The following is a 23,266-nucleotide window of genomic DNA, read 5'->3' as shown; positions in this document are numbered from 1 at the left end:
GGAAGGTTGCATTGCAGTGTATAGGACGTCGTATTTTTCGTCCCGTCGTACGTGCCGTTCACGTCATCGCGCACGGTTTCAGCAAACTGTTCGTCCGTCGTGTGTGGCCATGTCCGTCCATGCTAAGTTTGAGCGGACTGTTCGCTCAAACTGTTGGACGGACAAAGTTGGGCCAACAGTCCGCGCGTGTGTACGCGGCCTTACTGATACTTTTGATATCATAATGTATGACAATCAATGTCTCCTTTTTATTTTTTCTTGAAAAAACTCAATAAAAACTATTGAAATAAAATAAAATAAAAATAGTTTCTTTCCATACCAGTATGAATGTTATGTTTATGTTTTTCATTAGGTGATTATTAACCTCTTTAGCTACAATGAAAATGTTGATAGTGATCATTGTTAATTGAGAATGTCTGTCTGTTTTTTGGTGCCTGGAATCCAGAGCTGGTAGTGAATATAGTAATGTAAGATATGATACAAATAATGATGCAACACAACTAAAACAGTGTCTCTGAAAGCATTTATTAACTAACCCCAAATAAATATATATTGATCATGTTTCTTTAACCACTTTCAGACCGGACCATTTTGCTGGTAAATGACCAGAGGTCTTTTTACACTTTGGCACTGCGCTGCTTTAACTGGTAATTGCGCGGTCATGCAATGTTGTACCCAAACAAAATTTGCGTCCTTTTCTTCCCACAAATAGAGCTTTCTTTTGATGGTATTTGATTGCCTCTGCGATTTTTATTTTTTGCGATATAAACGTAAAAAGACCGCAAATTTTGAAAAAAAATGATATTTTCTACTTTTTGTTATTAGAAAAATCCAATAAACTCAATTTTAGTCATACATTTAGGCCAAAATGTATTCAGCCACATGTCTTTGGTAAAAAAAAAGTCAATAATTGTATATTTATTGGTTTGCGCAAAAGTTGTCACATCTACAAACTAAGGTACGTTTTCTGGAATTTACGCAGCTTTTAGTTTACGACTGCCTATCTCATTTCTTGAGGTGCTAAAATGGCAGGGCAGTACAAAACCCCCCCAAATGACCCCATTTTGGAAAGTAGACCCCCTAAGGAAATTGATAAGAGGCATGTTGAGCCCATTGAATATTTTATTTTTTTGCCTCAAGCGATTGAATAATGACAAAAAAAAAAATTTTTTTTTTTTTTTACACAAAGTTGTCACTAAATGATATATTGCTCACACATGCTATGGGCGTATGTGAAATGACACCCCAAAATAAATTCTGCTGCTTCTCCTGAGTACGGGGATACCACATATGTGGGACTTTTTGGGAGCCTAGCCGCGTACGGGGCCCCGAAAACCAAGCACCGCCTTCAGGCTTTCTAAGGGCGTAAATTTTTGAGTTCACTTCTCACTACCTATTACAGTTTTGAAGGCCATAAAATGCCAAGATGGCACAAAACCCCCACAAATGACCCCATTTTAGAAAGTAGACACCCCAAGCTATTTGCTGAGAGGCATGTTGAGTTCATGGAATATTTTATATTTTGCCACAAGTTGCGGGAAAATTACAAACTTTTTTTTTTTTTTTTTTTTTTTCACAAAGTTGTCACTAAATGATATATTGCTCACGCATGCTATGGGCATATGTGAAATGACACCCCAAAATAAATTCTGCTGCTTCTCCTGAGTACGGGGATACCACATATGTGGGACTTTTTGGGAGCCTAGCCGCGTACGGGGCCCCGAAAACCAAGCACCGCCTTCAGGCTTTCTAAGGGCGTAATTTTTTGATTTCACTCCTCACTACCTATTACAGTTTTGAAGGCCATAAAATGCCAAGATGGCACAAAACCCCCACAAATGACCCCATTTTAGAAAGTAGACACCCCAAGCTATTTGCTGAGAGGCATGTTGAGTCCATGGAATATTTTATATTTTGCCACAAGTTGCGGGAAAATTACAAACTTTTTTTTTTTTTTTTTTTTTTTCACAAAGTTGTCACTAAATGATATATTGCTCACGCATGCCATGGGCATATGTGAAATGACACCCCAAAATAAATTCTGCTGCTTCTCCTGAGTACGGGGATACCACATATGTGGGACTTTTTGGGAGCCTAGCCGCGTACGGGGCCCCGAAAACCAAGCACCGCCTTCAGGCTTTCTAAGGGCGTTACAGTTTTGAAGGCCATAAAATGCCAAGATGGCACAAACCCCCCCCAAATGACCCCATTTTGGAAAGTAGACACCCCTAAATTTAGGGGTACACTAGTGAGACTAGGTAATAAATGGCGGGTGCCCTGAAACTATAAAAAAAATAACTAACCAACCAGCGTCACCTGTAACAGTTATATGGTGATCACTGGTGAAAGGGTTAACTAGGGGGCAATTAGGGGGCTTTATGCGGTAGTATATGGGGGTCCCTGGCGCTATAAAAAGCTGCAGCGAACCTAAATACCTACCTGCCTAACTAGCGTCACCTGTGACACTAATACAGCGATCAGAAAAACGATCGCTTATTAGGCTGGGTTCACACTGGAGCGATGCGGGAACGCCACGAATGCGCGGCGGGTTCCCGCATCGCATGCCTCCCGGCGGCAGTTCACACTGCCCTATGGGAACTGCTGGGAGTGTCAGTGAAATGTTACTGACACCCCCAGATCAGTTCGCATATCGCAGTGCGATCTGCAAACTCGGATCGCATGGTGTGAACACCCATGCGATCCGATTCTGCTGCGGGCCAAAAAAAGGGTCCCGTGCGAATTTGCGGCGGGTGCGGCGGGTGTGGCGGGTGCGGCGGGTGCGGCGAATGGCTGAACTCGAATCGCACAGAGATCGGATGTGATTTGCACTGCAGTGCGGTGCGAATCACATTCGTTCTCATAAACCGCTGCAATGTGAACCCAGCCTTAGTGACACTGGCGACGGGGGGTGATCACGGGGTTAAACCTTTATTGGGGGGGTTAGGGGGGTACATTAGAACTAAAGGGGGCTAACCCTAACTGCCCTAACAGTTATTACAGTCACAAATGACACCAATGCAAAAAAAAAAAAAAAAAAAAAAAAAAAAAATGACATTGGTGTCACTGTGACTGGGGGGCAGGGGTAATTGGGGGGGTGATCGGGGGGTAAAGGGGGGGTGTGAGTGTGCCTGGCATGTTCTACTGTGTGTGTGAGTGTTGGTGCAACTTACTGATCCGCTCTCCTCCGTGTCGGAACGAAAAATACCGACACGGAGGAGAGAATACATCACTTCCTCTCCTGTGTTTACATTACAGGAGAGGAAGTGATGTCACCGGGGATTTCTATTCGTCGGGAGCGATCGCGAGGGGGTGGCCATGAATGAATGGCCGTCCCCTCGTCCGGGATCGCTCCCGAACGAATACCGACCGCCGCAGGCACCGGGCGGGGGCCCGATCGGGCCCCCGACCCGCGGGAGGCAAGGGACGTACATGTATGTCCTTATGCCTGCCCGTGCCATTCTACCGACGTACATCGGCGTGCGGCGGTCGGCAACTGGTTAAAGCATGTTATACAGCACAGTGCTGTGTAATTTTGCCCCCCATATCACCCAAAAAAACCTGGGTGATCCTGCCAGTTTCTGCCAACCCACCTGCTCTCCTGTGTCTTTGTCCTCCTCCCTCTCCCCTCCCTGCCTGTCTGCTCCCCGATCCTCCACTCCTGCTCTAAAAAGAACAGCATTTTTGTTCTATAGTTCCCACTCATATACAGTATCTCACAAAAGTGAGTACACCCTTCACATTTTTATGAATATTTTATTACATCTTTTCATGTGACAACACTGATAAAATTACACTTTGCTGCAATGTAAAAGTAGTGAGTGTACAGCTTGTATAGCAATGTAAATTTGCTGTCCCCTCAAAATAACTCAACACACAGCCTTTAAAATGGCAACAAATGTGAGTACACCCCTAAGTGAAAATGTCCAAATTGGGCCCAAAGTCTCAATATTTTGTGTGGAAATCATTATTTTCCAGCCTTAACCCTCTTAGGCATGGAGTTCACCAGAGCTTCATGGGTTGGCACTGGAATCTTCTTCTACGCCTCCATGATGACATCACAGAGCTTGCGCTCTTCCACCTTCCATTTGAGGATGCCCCACAGATGCCCAATAGGGTTTAGATCTGGAGACATGCTTGGCCAGTCCATCACCTTTACCCTCAGCTTCTTTAGCAAGACAGTGGTCGTCTTGGTGTGTTTGGGATCGTTATCACGTTGGAATACTGCCTTGCCTAAGGGAGGGGATCATGCTCTGCTTCAGTTTGTCACAGTACATGTTGGCATTCATGGTTACTTCAATGAACTGTAACTTCCCAGTGCCGGCAGCACTCATGCAGCCCCAGACCATGATGCTCCCACCACCATGCTTGACTGTAGGCAAGACACTAGGGCTGCATCTAACGATTATTTTCATAATCGATTAATCGGCCGATTTTTTTTCGATTAATCGATTAATCGGATAAAAAAATGAAAAAGGGGAGAAATATACACACACACACACACACACACACACACACACACACACACACACAGACACACACACACACACACACGTGTCCCCCCCCCAGTATAGATGACACATTCCTCCCCTCTCGCATGGTGTCACTGCCCCACCTCCTCTCAGTGCTCCCCTCCCCCCCTCCGGCGTCTCGGGTTTTCTCACCTCTTCATGGTGACAGCGGCTCCTCCTCGGTGTGCCGGGGTGGTGTGGTGCGGAGTCTCAGTCTGGACCCGCCACATGTGACTCCTCCGAATGGAGCGAAGGGCACCCCGAAGCCGGGAGATGGATGCACGCATGTGCAGAGCACAACCTCCAATCACGGCAGCGCTGGAAAGCGGCCCGGCGGGGGCTTGCCACGCCTGCGCTCTGCGGCGGGTGTATCGGAAGGCTAGAGGGGGGAGGAGGAGCCGAAAGCAGCGCAGGCAGTTGCTTTTCACTGTGGAAATTTAGAGCCTAGGATTTATAGGATTTTGCAATGACTTGTTTAATTGTGGTGAAAATAAAAAGGTTAAAGTGATACTAAAGGATAACATTTTTTTTTACATTAAAATAAAAAAGGTTATATTTAGCCACTTTGTGCAACGATGACACACAGAAAGGTCCCACACCTCCTCCTCTGGAAATCTTTTGCTTACGCTGTCTGCTCCTCCCACCTTCAGGTGCCTTCTTAGCAAGCGGGGTACTAAGCAGGTACTAATGCATTTGCATTCCCAAGCCAGGCTGCGTGTGTTCATAGACACAAATAGTGCTGGTAAGCCACGTCTCTGCTCCCTCTTCAAATAAGTTGGATTCACACCTATGCATTTTTTGTGCTTTTTGCATTTTGCAGATTTGTACTACAGTCCATTTAACATGGTTTCCTATGGAACACGCTCTGTACTGCAAATCTGCAAAATGCAGTAAAAATGCCATAGATGTGAATCCAGCCTGACGAAGGCAAGCATAGGAGGAGGTAACAAGGCAGCTAGAGAGCAGGAGCATAAGCATAACAAAAATACCCTGTGCAGCTCTAGCATAAAACAATTTCTAGCAAATGCTTATATTTCTCAATAGCTTAAGGTTTAAATGATGTGTAGCTTTGTTATGAAAGCATTTGCAGCCTAAATCTTCATACTCTGGTTTACAGTGCTGACATCAATGTTAAATACAATGATAATTCTCCTCTCATCTAATTTCTCATTAGCATTACAGTATGCAGCATGCCACACTGGGGGTGACGTCAGCGCGCAGCTCGCCGCCGCCGGGTGTACCAAGATGGGCACCAGCTCCGGAGCTAGGCCGAAGCCGCGGTCTTTCCTAAGGCCGCGGCCCGCTCCGCGGATCGCATGGTGCGGACCAACTAATCGATAATGAAAATCATTGACAACGATTTTCATTATTGATTATTATCGATAATATCGATTAATCGTTTCAGCCCTACAAGACACACTTGTCTTTGTACTCCTCACCTGGTTGCCACTACACCCGCTTGACACCATCTGAACAAAATAAGTTTATCTTGGTCTCATCAGACCACAGGACATGGTTCCAATAATCCCTATGCTTAGTCTGCTTGTCTTCAGCAAACTGTTTGCCGGCTTTCTTGTGCATCATCTTTAGAAGAGGCTTCCTTCTGGGACAACATCCGTGCAGTCCAATTTGATGCAGTGTGTGGCGTATGGTCTGATCAATGACAGGCTGACCCCCCCACCCCTTTAATCCCTGGCTGGCAGCACTCATACGTCTATTTCCCAAAGACAACCTCTGGATATGACGCTGAGCACGTGCATTTATCTTCTTTGGTCGACCATGGCATAGCCTGTTCTGAGTGGAGCCTGTCCTGTTAAACCACTATATGATTTGGCCACCATGCTGCAGCTCAGTTTCAGGGTCTTGGCAATCTTCTAATAGCCTAGGCCAGTGATGGCGAACCTTGGCACTCCAGATGTTTTGAAACTACATTTCCCATGATGCTCAACTGCACTGCAGAGTGCATGAGCATCATGGGAAATGTAGTTCCAAAACATCAGGGGTGCCAAGGTTCGCCATCACTGGCCTAGGCCATCTATATGTGGAGCAACAATTCTTTTTTTCAGCTCCTCAGCGAGTTCTTTGCCAGGCATGAGGTGCAATGCTGAACTTCCAGTAACCAGTATGAGAGAGTGAGAGTGAGAACACCAAATTTAACACACCTGCGCCACTTTCACACAGAGACCTTTTAACACCAAGAGTCGCAAGACACCATGGAGGTAAAATGGCTAATTGGGCCCAATTTGAATATTTTCATATTTTCAGTTTGGATATGTTGAGTTATTTTGAGAGGACAGCAAATTTACACTTTTATATAGGCTGTACACTCACTAATTTACATTGTAGCAAAATGTAATTTCTTCAGTGTTGTCACATGAAAAGATATAATAAACTATTTACATAAATGAAGGGTGTACTCACTTTTGTGAGATACTGTATAGCATTAAGCTCCTCAGTGCATGTAATTTATAAAAATATGCGGTATAATTGCTTATGTCAGAGCACCATTCGGCGCTCATGTGACTATCCGCCGGTCTTCTCCCCTCCTCTCCCTTTCCCGGCTGATGTCAGCGGGGGTATCCCAACACTTCCCCCTGCAGCTATCGCATCGGGAGAGGAGACCAGCTGGCAGTCAGCTGAGCGCCGAACGGCCTAGTCAAAGCCCAGACCTCAATCCTATAGAAAATCTAAAAGAAACGAACTAAAATCCCTATTTACTGACCTGGAACCACAGTGCCAAGCCTTCTTCTTTCTCTCTAGGGTGGCAAAGCTCATGTTGCTTTCTGGTGACACGGCCACTGTTCCTCGGCTGCCAGAAGTGTCTATCACAAGACCTCCTTAGGATCCTCTAGTTTTTATCATGATGTCGCAAACAGAGGGGTGGCAACAGGGCCAGTCTGCTGGCCTGGAAAGCAACTTCTGATCAACTTTTTCTTTACTGCAAATTATGAATAACTAGGAGGAGGTTGGCAGGGAGCTTTTTTTTCAGAATTGGGCTCCTTTTCCTGAACACATAACATCTAAACCCTATGAAAAAAAGCACTTACCACTCAGCCTTGCATGGGTCAGCTGGAGAAACCACTGAAAATGGCAGGGGACAAAATCCATCCCCTCCTGGATTGTTGAATTCCAACAGTCTTCAAGAGGAAGTAAACTCTCCCACTCTGATGCTTTTTTTCATTTAGTCCATTATAATAAGTAATTATCAAACTATAGCCACTGTAATCCATCCCAAATTGCATATTACTTACTGTTTAAAGAAACTTTAAAAAACTTGTTTCCAGGGGTTAGGCAGCGCCATCTTAAGTATTGTTTTCTGATGGCCACAGTGGAGTGTATTTCCGCCCCTTACATTGAGCACTTCCTGTACTGTTAACCAAGCCTCCTTCTCAAGCCAACGTTTCTATGGAAACCCTGCTTCCCTGTTCATAGCTGACTTGTTTATTTCATAGTATTTACTTGTGCTGATTTCCTAGTGTTTGCCTGTATGAGTCCTATCAGCTTCAGCTGATAAGACTGCAGTACTGCTGTCCCATTCCCTGCTTTACATTGTATGTGAGGTCACACGGTCACATGGTGTGTAGAAGGAAGCTCTGAGTGATTGGCAGCCTGCTGGGAGTTCAGTGCTGTGTGCCGTAGGAAGTCCTGATAAAAGATAGATAAGACATAGAGAGTGTGCCGTAAATCAGGGGAGATCTGGGCATGCTCAGTGACATCATGCTAAAGAACAAAAAGGATTACAACAATACTAAGCAAGTAAGGAGATATCTACAAGCAGTGTCATTAGGGATTTTTATGCTGATTCACATGGGACAAAGTTGTAGGGGAGGGTTTACAACCACTTTCAGGCAAGTATTTACTATCTTTTTTTCTGATATGGCCTCATGCACTCTGGACATTTTGCTAACTCTCCTAGACTCCTTGCCTCCTCGCAGCAACCTTTTGGCAGAAATTAAAACACTTAATGCTGGTAAACTCATGTAACACATTTAGGCATGTTTGAGTGTGTCAAGCGCTTGGGCATTAATTAATTTAATTAATTAAATTTATTTGGCCATTGAAATAAATGAATGCTCAAGCGCTAAACACTATTCGTGCTTGGGTACATTTAGACACATTTAGGCCAAAACTCTGCTGGTCGTACATGCACTGGTTGGGGGTTCTATTTCTGCCTCTAAACTCCTCTAAAAGCCTAAGGGGTTTATTTACTAAAACTAGAGGGTGCAAAATCTGGTGCAACTGTGCAAAGAAACCAATCAGTTTCCAGTTTGCATTGCCAAAGCTTAATTGAACAAGCTGAATTTAGAAGCCGATTGACTACCATGCACAGTTGCACCAGATTCTAGGTGCACCAGTTTTATTAAATCTTCCCCTATGTGTGTATGGACAAATAAGCTACATGCAGGGGCATTTAGATGCATAAAAAATGCCAAACACCCCTCAGGAGCAGCAGAAACAACATCCACTGTGCATGAGGCCTACCAGTTGTATTGACAGTTTGATTTTAGGGACATACACTATATTGACAAATGTATTGGGACACCTGCCTTTACACACACATGAACTTTAATGGAATCTCAGTCTTCGTTCGTTGGGTTCAGTATTGAGTTGGCCCACCCTTTGCAGCTATAACAGCTTCAACTCTTATGGAAAGGCTGTCCACAAGGTTTAGACGTGTGTCTATGGGATTGTTTGAGCATTCTTCCAGAAGCTCATTTGTGAGTTCAGGCATTGATGTTGGACGAGAAGCCCTGGTTGCAGTCTCCACTCTAATTCATCCCAAAGGTGTTCTATCAAGTTGAGGTCAGGACTTGCTCCATGTCTTTATGAACTTTGTCTGTGCACCAGTGCGCAGTCATGTTGGAACAGGAAGTAGCCACCCCCAAAACGTTCCCACAAAGTTGGGAGCATGAAATTGTCCAAAATGTCTTGGTATGCTGATGCCTTGAGAGTTCCCTTCACTGGAACTAAGGGGCCAAGCCTAATCCCTGGAAGTCAACCCTACACCGTAATCCCCCCCTCCACCACATGATTTGGAGGGGTGGCCCAATACTTTTGTAAATATGGTGTTAATGAGCCAGTGTGGGGTGGAGGAACTTGACTGACCTGCACAGAGTCTTGACCTCCACCCGATAGAACACCTTTGGGATGAATTCGAGTGGAGACTGTGAGCCAAATTGCATGCCAAATCAGTGGCTATTGGCGGCAATGGCACTGTCTGAATCAGTGCAATGCTGACTTTTTGATTCCCAAAAGTAGTTTCTGTACTACTTTTGCCGACTTCAGGGTGAGATTTCTATAGACACATGTGCAGGAACCCGCACAGATGTCTCTGAAATTGCCCCCGAAGTCGGGACTGACATGCAGGAATGGAATCGTGCGAGTTCAGCTGAACTCGCATGTTTTCAATCACGCTGTCCGTGTGAACCTGGGCTAAAAAGTTATTTTTTAGTACTGTCATCACTAGTAACGTCCGAATAGAATTCATCACTAGCAAAACATATTTAGCACCTAATAACAGTGTTTTTTTTTCTAATACAAAATCTTGATGCAGTTTAGGGCAGCGCATGTCTTTTGATAATTCAGTTTTCTACAATTCTAGAATCCTATGGAGTGTTTCATCTTTGGTTAAATACTTGTACAGAGTGTTTCATCCCTAAAAGGATCCTGTGTGTGTGTTTGGGGGGTGGGGGTGGGGGGGGGGTACATTTGTATCCAGGGCTGGACTGGGACAGAAATTTGGCCCTGGACTTCATCCAGACCGGCCCACTTACATTTTGAGTGTCCCATCAGCACTCCCTTTCATCAGAGTGTCCCATCACCAGCCCCCTTACATCAGAGTGTCCCATCAGCACCCTCTTACGTCAGAGTGTCCCATGAGCAGCCCCCTTACATCAGAGTGTCCCATCAGCTCCCCCTTACATCAGAGTGTCCCATCACCAGCCCCCTTACATCAGAGTGTCCCATCAGCTCCCCCTTACGTCAGAGTGTCCCATGAGCAGCCCCCTTACAACAGAGTGTCCCATCAGCTCCCCCTTACATCAGAGTGTCCCATCAGCACCCCCTTACATCAGAGTGTCCCATCAGCTCCCCCTTACATCAGAGTGTCCCATCACCAGCCCCCTTACATCAGAGTGTCCCATCAGCTCCCCCTTACGTCAGAGTGTCCCATGAGCAGCCCCCTTACATCAGAGTGTCCCATCAGCACCCCCTTACATCAGAGTGTCCCATCAGCACCCCCTTACATCAGAGTGGCCCATCACCAGCCCCCTTACATCAGAGTGGCCCACTGAGCCATCGGCCCACCGAGAAACTCCCGGTCATCCCAATGGCCAGTACATGCCTGTTTGTATCTTAATACTGGCAGTGAGCATGTTTTCATTATAGTAATGCTGTGTACACCCGGTCGAATTTTCCGGCAGAAAAAGTCAGACGGAATCATTTCATTGGATATTCAGATCATGTGTGGGCTTCATTGGACTTTTTTTTTTTCAAAAATTCTGACGGACCTAGAAATAGAACATGTTTTAAATCTTTCCGACGGAATCAATTCCTATCGGGAAAACCGTTTGTCTGTATGCTATTCCGTCGGCAGCTATTGGCTACTGGCGATTGAATTTCCTTTTTCTAGTCCTATTGTACGTCATCGCTTTCTAAACAAATGGAATTTGGTGTGATCGCGTGTAAGCAAGTCCGTTTCAGAGGAACTCCCTTGGAAAGACCGTCAGAGTTTATTCTGACGGAAAAAACAGTCGTGTGTACGCGAAATTAGAAATCAAGGACTCAACATTTCTCAAATCTTGCTCAAATTTTGTGAACTTTGCAGTGAACTCTATTGCACTCTTGTTATTTAATGCTGCCATTTTCAATGCTGCCAGGTTCAATTCACAATAGTTTCTCAAATCCTGCTCTAATTTTGTGAACTTTGCAGTGAACTCTATTGCGATTTTGTGTTTTTTTTTTTTTTTTATTCTTTATTTACGGATTGCAGGTAATACAGAAGCAGACTGTAAAAAAAAACAATAGTCAATAGGGAAGGGAGGTACAGGAAAAGAAAAAGGGGGTGTAAGTTGGGTCAAAAGGTGGGAAGGGAACAAAGAGGGTGGGGTGGACCAGAGCGGTCCTCAGGTGGAGAGAAAGACTGGGGGGACCCTGGTGGTATGCCCAGATCGGGTCCGTCTCTCTGCTCTCTTGCCAAAGCTCACAAATAAGTTCTGTATTCCTATTGCAATTTTGTTATTTAATGCTGCCATTTTTATTGAAAGCTATTGTCAAACAATAGGCATGGGAGGCTATGACCTACCATGTGTGACATGGACCTAATTAAAAAAAAAAAAAAACAGTCTATTTACAGTCTCTACACGGAATTTTTCAGCTCCGCTCCCCCTTGCACTAACATGCACTGCACTGACAATATGGTTGCAGTGAGCCAATCCTTTCACAGAAGGGGTCTGGCCTGGGTTAGCCACATCTTAAAATTAGTACGGTAGTTCCCATGACCCATCTGGTCAGGGTGAAGCCTGGAGACATGCCACAACAAAACCCATGGTGGTGGGGAACTTCAGCTCTAATTTTAATAAAGGAAACGCATATCACGCAGTTTATATCATTTCAGTCAAAGCACTAGAATGCCCTGTGTCACCATCTACAAAACAGAAGCAGGTAAGGATGTCACAATAACATATTCTAAAATCACACTGCAAAGTATACAGATCACCTACTTTGTTTTGTTCTCAATAAAACTGCAGTTTCTCATCATACGTTGTGTTTTGTTCACCTCGGCTGGCAGCTAGGTAACAGCAGAACCTTTAATCTAGCAAGTTATTTGCCGTATTATGTCCTTGCAAACCTATTTAGACAGATTCAAAAAAAGTGTGTGTTTGGCTTAACGCATTAGCAAGATTAAAAAAAAATAGGTTTTGAAAGCTTCAAATGCTTTGATAGCCTTCTACTAAGTTAAGAGTGTATGTGAGCACTATTCCAATGTCCATTTGGCAGGAACAGGGTTAAGATCCCTTTCCTCTCCTGAGAAGGACAATTATACAGATATGCCTGGTATCACTGCAAGGCTCACTTCACTTCCAGGCTGGTACACGGTGAGTGGATATAATTATAGGTGCCCACATTGCGTTTGTGATAACCAACCATTTGGGCAGTCCCATAGGGAAATCATTGCCTCCACAAACTCATTTCCAGCACATCCATATTCTCTCGTCTGGCTGAGCTCTTGTCCATCTGTTTCTATGGCCCCATGCCCGCTCAGCAAGTCATTCACATCATTGCCCTAGGGCACCAATGCCACTTAACAATGGCTGTAGATAGCCAGCCTCATTTGCACTGCTAATGCCATGCCGTTTCCAAGAGGCAGTCCTGCCCGTGCCAAAACAGGCAGCTGGCACTGTGTGTTCCTTTCCTATAGAAACAACCATTCAAGAGCCATAAACCTGCTCCCTATTTGTCGTCTGATTCCTTAATGAGCGTTTTACTCATGAAAAAGTACCTTACCAAGATGGATGATTCCCCACTGTGACTATAATAGCTATTCCAGTAAATATTTTTTAAGGGAAAGATTGCAGCCTTACGACGAGGTGACTGGGTGCCTCGGCAGAATGGCTTTTGGCACCGGTATCCATACTGCAAATTGTGTTTGAACTAAAGGCACATAAAGACAGGCAGCCTAAAAGGGGTGTTCTCTTGTATGAATGGAATGACACACTAAACAGGCGATCGTCTAACATTAACCAAGTTTTCCATTTACTCTTCTTGTTATGTATATTATTTTAGTATGAAATTATATATACATATATATATATATATATATATATATATATATATCTTATTATGAATTTGGTAGCATGTTTTTAGGCACTGACTTGTACAGGCCAATTTTATTGCACATTCCTGTAATCAGTTCTGTTGAGAGATGGCTTCTGATTGGCTAATGTGGGTTAAAGTATTTTGCAGCAACTCTTTCCATTTGCTCTCCTAGTGGTTAGCACTTCCACTTGGCAGCTTTGGTATTCTCTATTCAACACCTAACCATGGCACTACCTGCCCAGAGTCTGCATGTTCTCGTTGTGCCTGTGTGGGTTTCCTCCGGGTACTCCAGTTTCCTGACACACTCCGAAGACATGCTGGTAGGCCGATTGTCTCCTGTCTAAATTGGCCCTAGTATATGTATGTATGAATACTAGTAACTAAAAGGTTGTATGTTGAGGGGCCCAGGCGCTACCTATAGAAAATAGATACATTTCTAAATGTGTCTATCCTAGAAGGCTAGGAAGCTCTAGGTTGATATTATCTCGTATTTATAAAAAAGGGATCAGGGATACCCCTAGACACCACTGATAATAGAAGTACAAGAAATAGGCAGAACAAAATGCAAGAATAACTTATAAGTATAGACTGAAAGTAAGTAACTGTCAGAGAATAGCACTTAGCAGCATTAACCCAGTATTAATGATAGTCGTCCCTAACCCCCTGAGGCACACTAGATCAACAAAATAAAAAAAACTAAAAAAAAAAAAAAAAAAAAAAAAACTATCTACATCACTGATTGTAATACACTGAGAGAGATTTAAAATCCAGCCAAAATTTAAATATGTGCAAAAAATATGTGCAAAAGATACCGTGAAATCGTAAGAGATATATATATATATCTATATATCCCTCAGATGGAGCCAAGATAGATTACATTTAAATATGTGCTATACCGAGAAAAAATAAAAATAAATATATATATATATATATATCTGACCAAGGTTAGCGTATATCCAATATAAGCAAGTGAAAATACATGTGCAGGACCAAAAAACAAAATAAAATAATAAAGAATATATATAAGATATATAATATATAATAATAAATAGTTAAGGGTACAAAAAATACAAAAAGTGCAAAAATGCAAAAAAATTTGCAAAAAGTGCAAAAAAAAGTGCAAACCAACAATACTCTCAAAATCCACAGAAATCTCAAGAAAAATAGATATAAGTAAAAAGTACAAAAATAACAGTAGCAGTACATGTGCTGTAACTATCATAAACGTCCTTAGGAAAAAAAGTAAAGTCCACTTCAGGTGGTATGACAGGAGGTAGTGGTATATACTATAAATCTTCAGACAGGTGAACTTTAAAGTGACTGGTGCTCAAACAGATAATTCAGGTGACTTCCGTGCTCACCCCCTCAACTCACCGGATCCCTATGCCCACAAAGGGCAAGCAAACGTGTACGTCTCAAGATGCAGAAGTTGGTCACTCCAGAGGAAAACGTCCAGAGAGAAACGTCCACCCTTTTTCTCCTTCCTCGTTGCACAGAGAGATTACAATAGGCCGGTGGTTATAGGTCAGTGTATCCTCAGGGAGATAAAAAAGGTCTCATAGTGTAGTAACTCCAGGTCACAAAAAACTTGAGTTCAAAAAATATGAATTCAAAAAATAGGCTTTATTGACTAGCAGACCAAAAATCAGGAAAAAGATTATTTTATATAAAAAAAAATATTTAAAAAGCTTTCACATTTTATAGAAACATAAACCCACAAGAAGGGTAATACATATCATACAGAGGTATATCTCAGGTACAATCCCAGGCTGAGATTACATCACAAGAATTGATTGAAAAAAGATTTTTTTTAAAAATGCACAAAAAAATAAAAAATGAAAATATAAATAAATAAAAAAACGGATAAAAAATACAAGCTGCACAACCCCTCAAAGTAAACGGATGCAGGTAACGGGGGACCTCAGTGAGGCTTACCCATCCGCAGTAAGGCCGCTAGTAAGGCTGCGTACACACGATCTGACTTTCCGGCAGACTAGGTTCAACGGTCTTTCCGACAGACTTTCGGTGGACTTCCAACAGACTTTCCGAATAAACGGACTTGGCCGCACACAATCACACCAAAGTCCAATGGATTTGAATGTGATGACGTACGACCGGATTAGAATAAGGAAGTTCATAGCCAGTAGCCAATAGCTGCTCTAGCGTTGGTTTTTCGTCCGTCGGACTAGCATACACACTGAATCGACTTTTTTGGACTGGACTCAAGTCCGTCGGAAAGATTTGAAACATGTTCTAAATCTAAAGTCCGTCTGATTTTTAGACAGCAAAGGTCCGATGAAGCCCGCACACGATCGAATTGTCCGACGGATTCGTCTGTTGGACCTTTGCTGTTGAAAAGTCTGGCCGTGTGTACACGGCATTAGGGACCTTAGATTTTAAACAACTTGAAGGCAGGGGCTGATGTGAATGTCCAATATACAGTATGTAATGCCATATGAATGTCCAATACATCTAAAAATACATAAAGTGTTTGGTGACTTGTCTGCGCTATATAAATACCTGTAATTAAAAAAAAAGTAAATAAATGCCTTTTTTCCACATGGTAAATCTTTTTTGCTATGCAGAAGCTCCATTCAAAAAAGAAAAAAACGCGTTTTACCCAGGTCTAACTACAACAATATAAGCATAATTTGCATACAGGGTATGCATGGTGTGCCTGGGCACACCCTAATCACCCCGATTGCATTAGCATTATTGCTTTGTATGGCAGTGGGGAGATGGGAAAGATCTCCCACTGAGCGACTTTGCTTAAAGGAGAAGTGTAGAAACACTCTCTCTCACTCTGAATCTGCAGGCAGAGAGACCATGTGCTGTTGGGGCAGAGTGCCATATATATATGGCTAGTTAGGCTTGTTTCACACCTATGCATTTTTAGTGCTTTTTGCATTTTTCAGATTTGCACTACAGAACGTCTTCCATAGGAAAGCATGTTAAATTGGCTGTAGTGCAAATCTGCAAAATGCAAAAAGCACTAAAAATGCACAGGTATGAATCAGGCCTTAAACGAGACAACTGTAAACAGGGAGGTGAGGATAGTAGTTTGGGGACTGGATAGGAAACAAAGAAAGACACGTTTTCAAGGAAGCAGACTATACATATTTTATACTCAAAAGGCCCTACACACGATCAGACTTTTTGACAACAAACATGCAAACTAGCTGTTTTAAGGCAACATCCGACCATGTGTACGCTCCATCAGACAAACTTTTAGCCCTTGTACACACGGTCGGACATTCGGACGGAAAATGTCCGATCGGACCGTGTTGTCGGATAATCCGACCGTGTGTGGGCTTCATCTGACTTTTTTAGTCGGAATGTCCAACCAACAAAGTTTGAGAGCTGGAAAAAATTTTCCCGACAACATGATCCGATCGGACAAAGAAGAGAGAATTCCGATTGGACAAAGTGCCACGCATGCTCAGATCAAATTCCTAGACCAAAGCTATTGGCTACTAGCCTGAACGTAGTCCCGTCATAACTAAACAATGTCATCAGGTTACGAACAATCGGATTTTCCGACAACTTTGTCCGACTGCGTGTATGCAACACCAGTTTCAGACAAAATCAAACAAAAAGATTTTGTTGTCGGAATGTCCGACCATGTGTACAAGGCCTTACTGTTTTTTATTTATTTTAACAATCTTTATTTATAGGAGATAGGGTATTACAGCTTGATATACAGTAAAAGAATGAAAAAAAATGAAAATGAACAGAGAGGATAAAAATTTGCTGTAGGTAATGCTGATACGTAATACTCCAGTCATTCCATTTTTTGTTTTTCACTTGTAGTGGGAACAAGAACATGAATAGTCAACAGTCATAAATGAACTTGGCACTGATTAGGTTATTGAGAGAGTATTTACCAGGTGACGGGTCAGCACGGTAGGTCAACTCGATTGTTGGGCTGAGTAATCCCATTCTGCAGTCTATTTCGTGCAGTATAGGACTGGTCTGTCCTCTTGTAAGGGGTTCTCACGCGTGATACGCTTGGTCAGCTTTAACGTTCAAGATAACTCACGTGGGGCCAACGGCTTCCCAAACGACCGCGTGCGGGGGGAAGGGGGGCAGTCCTGCGTAACAGCAGCACCAAAGTGCCATTTCCATGCTCAAGTCAGGTTGTCCCATGGCGTCAGGTCGCCAAATTTTTGTTGGGCCACCCAAGTCCTCCATTCCTCACCCGTCACCTGGCACTCAACATAGCAACCATCTGCCCGTAGGCAGCCATAACTATTCAAGTCATAAAGTATTAGAAAGTAGTTAAGTGAGAAAAAGAAGGGAAAAGAAAAGTGGTTTAGAGCATACCTGAAGCCTCTCGTCGGACTCCGCCTCCTCTCGAGCTCCGTCAACCTCTCCATACATGTAGGATGATCAAGGGGTGAGTGAAGAGAGAGAATAGCATCCTGTCTCCCCGCCCCTGATTGATGAAATGTTAAATTGAGTGTTGGAGTCTCCTCAGCTCCTGGTCCCCATCTGTAAGCCCTGGGGGCGTCTCCTTAGGGATGGCTCCGCCAGTTCCAGGAGGGCCACATCCAAACTGGATGAAATGTGTCCAGGGTTCGATATATACACTAGCCAGGGCTGCCAAATCGCGGTGAAGCGGTTGTGGGCCCCCCTGCAAGTGGCAATCCACCCCTCTGCCTCCCTGATGTCACCCACCCTGCGGCGCCATTCCTCCTTACTTGGGATTTGCCGACACTTCCAAAAAATAGGGAGCAGTCTCTTAGCTACATTTAGCAAATGAGGCAGCACACTCTTCTTGTACTGGCTCACTGGCATGGGAGGAATGGGTAGCAGGAAGTGAATCGGGGACAGAGGAATATCTATGCCTGTGATTTCTTTGATCAGAGATTTAATGTCAGCCTTACTGTTTTCATCAGACTTTTGTTGGCTGTGCGAACAGACAAACTTTACGGCAGCAAAAGTCAGATGGAGCAAAGTCCGATCACGTGTACAGAAAACCATAAGACTTTTATACAAAGTACTAACACGCATGCTCAGAACCAATGCAAAAGATCAGACAACAATACAGAAGTTGACCAAAGGTGGTGGTAAAGAGCAGAAAAAAAACACATGATTTGATGAAAGTTGGCTGAAAAAGTCCTGCTGTGTGTATGCAATACAAGTTCATGGCCAACGCCCTTTGTACAAAAATCCATGGAAAAGTTTGTACAAAGTCCGATCGTGTGTATGAGGCTTTAGGCTGGCTTCACACTTATGCATTTTTAGTGCTTTTTGCATTTTGCAGATTTACACTATAGAACGTGTTCCATATGAAACCATGTTAAATGGACTGTAGTGCAAATCTGCAAAATGCAAAAAGCACTAAAAATGCATAGGTGTGAATCCAGCCTTATTCCCCATACACACAACTTTACTTTTCAACAAAAAAAATCGTGGAATTTTGTTCGAAGGTTGTTGGCTCCAACTTGTCTTGCATACACACGGTCACAAAAATGTTGGCCAACAATTACAAAGGTAGTGACGTACAAGACGTATGGTGAGCCCATAAAAAGGAAGTTCAATAGTCATGCGCCACCCTTTGGGCTCCTTCTGCTAAGGTATAGCTTGGTGAGCACTGATTTCGAGTGTGTGGGGACTTTTGTGCAACGGATTTGTGAACACGCGATCGGAAAGTCCGACAAGAAAATTAGAGAATCTGCTAGCCAACATTTATTGGTGGAAAGTCCGCCAACAAATGTTCGATGAAGCATACACACGGTCAGACTTTCCGGCAACAAGCTCACATCCAACATTTGTTGTCGGAAAATCCGATCGTGTGTACGCGGCATTAGAAAACAAAAAAAGGGATGGTCGTTGTGGATTTGCATTGATGGGTCTGTTCAGGTGTAGTGTACTAGTGTACATCAACAGTATAACATGTACATCAACAGTATAACATGTAGATCTGTTGGAAAAGACTGGATTGATTCATAGGGCTCTTTGCCAGCGTATGACCAAATGTTCTATTTCTTCACAACCGTTTTTCATGTGAGTAAAGAGACAAGCATTGGCTATCTCCCAGCCACCAGGATGATGGCATGATCTGCATTACGTACTGTGTGCGCATTTGGGCTGAAAGGAACGTTTTTCAAATCTACCTATCTTACACCTGTACCTATCATGTGTCAATCCAAAAGATAAGGTCATGTTTTACCGTATTGCTCAATTTATAATCTGTGTGTACTACACAAACTGCTTCCTGCCTTAGAAATATCTGCCCGGACAGTGCCAGCCTGGGAATAAAAACCTTCACTGGCATATAAAGCAACTCAGCCCCTATGTGTCTTAACCTTGGTACATCTGAACGGAAGGCTAACAGCTTAATACATGGTTGAAATATGATAATGTGAATTGTTTTATCTGCCAAGAAATTCTGATCTAGCCTTCTTTGCCAGACAGCCCAGCTGACCTTAGTCTCTCTACTGCAATTAAGCAATACATCTTGGTCAAGGACCTTCCCCTAGCTGTTGATTGGATAATGAAGTAATAGTATGGCGGGAGCACTGTTCAAAGCAATACAATCCTGACTGGCTCTCAATGCTGCTAGTATGAATTCTACTGTGTAGAGGATTACATGAAGCTAATATAAAAACACTCTTATTAATCAATACAGTGCTAAAAAAAATATGTAACAAAGTCTGCTGCTAAAAAGGAGAAAACTTCTTCTCAGCCCATGTATTGTACAGATATTGCAGAGGGTAGACGGTAAAGGTAAAATATTGCAGACGGTAGAAGCTAAAGGTAAAATAAAGGGGGCCCACACAAAATAACAGACATACTATATGAAAGGAGCCCTTATTACAATTTAGATTCTCCACGCTCAAAATAGTTTTCGGTAATAAGAGTTAGGCCGCGTACACACGAGAGGATTGTCCGTCCAACTAAGTCCGTCAGACAATCCGACAGACAGTCCGTCCTACTTTCGAATGAACGGACTTGACCACACGCGATGAACAGACAGTCCGCTGAAAGCTTGCGCGATGACGTGTACAGCACGTACGACGGGACTAGAAATACGACGTCCAATACACAGCAATGCAACCTTCGGCCGTGTAAATCCTTTCTGAGCATGCGCCATACTTAGTCCGTCCAACTTGCCTACTCACGAGCGGACTGTCCTCTGAAACCAAAGTTGGACGGACAATATTACGGAAATTCCGAAAGACTAAGTCCGCCAGACTGTCCGCTGAAACAGTCTGCTGAAGCCCACACATGAGCGGACTGTCCGCTGAAACACGTTTCAGCGGACTAAGTTGGACGGACAATCCTCTCGTGTGTACGCGGCCTAAGGTTCAACCAAACAATAAAGTGTGCTATCCTTTTGCTAGGTATAAGTTAATAAATCACATAAGAGACACAATAAAAGTGCATTAAACATATGATGAACTCATCCTAAATTGACATATCTGTGCAAATAAAGTCCATTTAAAATGTACAAACACTGTGCAAAAAATTTAATATATAAAAAAAAATATATATATATATATATATATATATACATACATACATACACACACATCTATAGAAATATACAGTATTTCACAAAAGTGAGTACACTCCTCACATTTTTTGAAATATTTTATCTCTTTTCATGTGACAACACTGAAGAAATGACACTTTCCTACAATGTAAAGTAGTGAGTGTACAGCTTGTATAACAGTGTAAATTTTCTGTCCCCTCAAAATAACTCAACACACAGGCATTAATCTCTAAACCGCTGGCATCAAAAGTCAGTACACCCCTAAGTGAAAATGTCCAAAATTGGGCCCAAATTGTCAATATTTTTTGTGGCCACCATTATTTTCCAGCACTGCCTTCACCCTCTTGGGCATGGAGTTCACCAGAGCTTCACAGGTTACCACTGGAGTCCTCTTCCCCTCCTCCATGACGACATCACGGAGCTGGTGGATGTTAGAGACCTTGCGCTCTTCCACCTTACATTTGAGGATGCCCCACAGATGCTCAATAGGGTTTAGGACTGGAGATATGCTTGGCCAGTCCATCACCTTTACCCTCAGCTTCTTTAGCAAGGCAGTGGTCATCTTGGAGGTATGTTTGGGGTCATTATCATAATGGAATACTGCCCTGCGGCCCAGTCTCTGAAAGGGAGGGATCATGCTCTGCTTCAGTATGTCACAGTACATGTTGGCATTCATGGTTCCCTCAATGATCTGTAGCTCCCCAGTGCCGGCAGCACTCATGCAGCCCCAGACCAGGACACTCCCACCACCATGCTTGACTGTAGGCAAGACACACTTGTCTTTGTACTCCTCACCTGGTTGCCGCCACACACGCCTGACACCATCTGAACCAAATACGTTTATCTTGATCTCATCAGACCACAGGACATGGTTCCACTAATCCATGTCCTTAGTCTGCTTGTCTTCAGCAAATTGTTAGCGGGCTTTCTTGTGCATCATCTTTAGAAGAGGCTTCCTTCTGGGATGACAGCCATGCAGACCAATTTGATGCAGCGTGTGGCGTATAGTATGAGCACTGACAGGCTGACCCCCCCACCCTTTCAAACTCTGCAGCAATGCTGGCAGCACTCATACGTCTGTTTCCCAAAGACAACCTCTGGATATGAGGCTGAGCACGTGCACTCAACTTCTTTGGTCGACCATGGCGAGGCCTGTTCTTGTTGGAATCTGCCCTGTTAAACCTCTGTATGGTCTTGGCCACCGTGCTGCAGCTCAATTTCAGGGTCTTGGCAATCTTCTTATAGTCTAGGTCATCTTTTATGTAGAGCAACAATTCTTTTTTTCAGATCCTCAGAGAGTTCTTTGCCATGAGGTGCCATGTTGAACTTCCAGTGACCAGTATGAGAGAGTGAGAGCAATAATACCAAATTTAATACACCTGCTCCCCATTCACACCTGAGACCTTGTAACACTAACGAATCACATGACATCGGGGAGGGAAAATGGCAAATTGGGCCCAATTTGGAAATTTTCACATAGGGGTGTACTCACTTTTGTTGCCAGCAGTTTAGACTTTAATGGCTGTGTGTTGAGTTATTTTGAGGGGACAGCAAATTTACACTGTTATACAAGCTGTACACTCACTACTTTACATTGTAGACAAGTGTCATTTCTTCAGATGAAAAGATATAATTCAATATTTCCAAAAAAATGTGAGGGGTGTACTCACTTTTTGTGAGATACTGTATATACTGTATATATATATATATATATATATATATATATATATATATATATATATATATATATATATATATATATATATATATATATATATATGTTACAGACTCTATAAAAGGGAATGGGATTTTTCTATTCATAAACCGTCTAATCCCCGTTACACTTCTCCAGTAAAGCATTTTTATGGCAGCCTCTCTCTGTATTCTTTACTAGTAATTATAAAGTAAGTCTTATAAACAATGGAAAATTATGTTATATTATAGTGTTAGGTATCCTTGTTTGAACCCTATATATTTCAGACATGGGTAATGTTGGGTTATTCTTGGGGGCATTTGCATTTTGAGTTTCCATTTGTAGCTCCCTTGTGGATCTGACTCCTTCCTTCTCTTGGCACACCTTGGGACACTTTAGGTTCATTCTATAATACTATTTCATATATGTAGTATCATCAGCAAGAGGGGCAGGCACACAACCAAAGAAGGGTAGTGGCATCTTGGGACCAGGTATCAATACTGGAACCGGCAAGGAGAAAGCCTGCTGGACAATTGATTAGGGTAAGCAGTACTCTCTATTAGATTCCCTCTAGGCTTAAAGTTGGTTGTAAACACTTACAGCCAACTTTGACCTACAGGTAAGCCTAGATTAAGTCTTTCCTGTAGGTCCAAGAAATATCTCCTAAACCTATACGGTTTAGGAGATATTTACCCGAAGACAGCGGGCATGCGCCGTAGACAGCGGCGCACAGGTGCAATGGGCAGG

The sequence above is a fragment of the Lithobates pipiens genome, unplaced genomic scaffold (genome assembly GCF_037356315.1).
Source record: "Lithobates pipiens isolate NorthernLeopardFrog02 unplaced genomic scaffold, aLitPip1_a1.2 Scaffold_27, whole genome shotgun sequence".
Classification (NCBI taxonomy): domain Eukaryota; kingdom Metazoa; phylum Chordata; class Amphibia; order Anura; family Ranidae; genus Lithobates; species Lithobates pipiens.
Note: the sequence above shows the minus strand (reverse complement) of the source record.